This window comes from Suncus etruscus, chromosome 7 (genome assembly GCF_024139225.1).
Source record: "Suncus etruscus isolate mSunEtr1 chromosome 7, mSunEtr1.pri.cur, whole genome shotgun sequence".
In the NCBI taxonomy this organism is placed as follows: domain Eukaryota; kingdom Metazoa; phylum Chordata; class Mammalia; order Eulipotyphla; family Soricidae; genus Suncus; species Suncus etruscus.
The window spans coordinates 130,316,351-130,318,125 of record NC_064854.1 but is presented as its reverse complement, the minus strand read 5'-3'; positions in this window follow the sequence as shown (position 1 = coordinate 130,318,125).

Genomic DNA, 1,775 nt, shown 5'->3' with positions numbered 1-1,775 from the left:
GGACCATATGGAATGCCGGGATTCCAACCATCGACCTTCTGCATGCAAGGCAAATACCTTACCTCCATGCTATCTCTTGGGCTCCAATACCACAATTTCTTTAGCCATTCATCTATTGAGGGGCATCTAGGTTGTTTCCAGAGTCTGGCTATTGTAAACAGTGCGGCAATGAATATAAGTGTGAGGAAGGAATTTTTGTATTGTATTTTTGTGTTCCGAGGGTATATCCCTAGGGGTAGTATAGTTGGATTGTATGGGAGCTTGATTTCCAGCTTTTGGACAAATTGCTTTCCATAAAGGTTGGACTAGACAACTTTCCCACCAGCAGCGAATAAGAGTTCCTTTCTCTCCACATCCCCGCCAGCACTGCTTGTTCTTATTCTTTGTGATGTGCCCCAATCTCTGCTGACTAGTTTTCTTAATCCTTGCAGCACCCCTGCTCCAGGCTGTTCCCGGGGCTGGACTCCAGCATTAGAATTGAATTGAATTATTAAGACACATACTTGGGTATATGCAAAGAGCTAGAGAATTATATTTGGCATGGAAAAGTGATACATGTATGGTGTCATACATGTGAGAAAAGATAGCTCAGGATGTTTCTTTTTTTTTTTTTTTTTTTTTTTTGGGCCACACCTGGCGATGTTCAGGGGTCACTCCTGGCTGTCTGCTCAGAAATAGCTCCTGGCAGGCACGGGGGACCATATGGGACACCGGGATTCGAACCAACCACCTTAGGTCCTGCATCGGCTGCTTGCAAACACCACTGTGCTATCTCTCCAGGCCCAGGATGTTTCTTTTTAAAACCTTCCTTCAAAAAAAGAAAAAGAATCTTTGTTCATATCCATTTGCTCATTGATCCTAGTTTTGCAAATAAATGGAGCTCACTTTCTTCTATTTTCTTTTTTCATTCTTTTTTCTTTTTTTGGTGACACCAGGACTGCTCAGGCTTACTCCTGACTCCCGATGCTCCGGGATCATTCCTGGGCACTCAGGGGATGAATATGGGATGCTGTGCATCAAACTTGGGGATGCCGCATGGAAAGTAAACCCCCAATGGCTGTGCTATTGCTGCAACCCCTGACTATTTCCTTTTTTCTCCAAATATCCCAATGCCAGGGATAAAAATATAATATAATGGGTAGGTACTTGTCTTAAACATGGTTGACCTGGGCTCAATCCCTGGTACCCCACATGGTCCCCTAAAACCTACTAGATCCCTGAACACAGAGCCAGAAGCAATCTCTGAGTACCATCATATGTGATCCCAAAACAGAATCAGACAGGAGCCGGAGTGATAGCACAGTGGTAGGGCATTTGCCTTGCACTCAGCTGATTTGAATAGATGGTGGTTCATGCAGAAGGTCAGTGGTTTGAATCCTGGAATCCCATATGGTCCCCTGAGCCTGCCAGGAGCGATTTCTGAGCATAGAGCCAGGAGGAGCCCCTGAGCGCTGCCGGGTGGGACCCAAAAACCAAAAAAAAGGAGAAGAAAAAAGAAGTCTCTTGAAAATGGCATGCTGTAATGTTTGTTTTGATATACTGTGAGAATTTCTCATTGCTTTTGCCAAAATTCTAAAGGAACTTTTGAAGTTCAGGGATAGATAATAAATCTTATTTAGATTTATATAAAGATCATTTATAATATATTTATCATAGTTATCATTTATTATATAAATGACATAATTTTCATTTATAAATGATCTTTAATAGTCTTATGTTAAATGTGTTTATTTTAAATGTTATATTTTTGGGTTTTTTTTTTTGGGGGGGGGTCA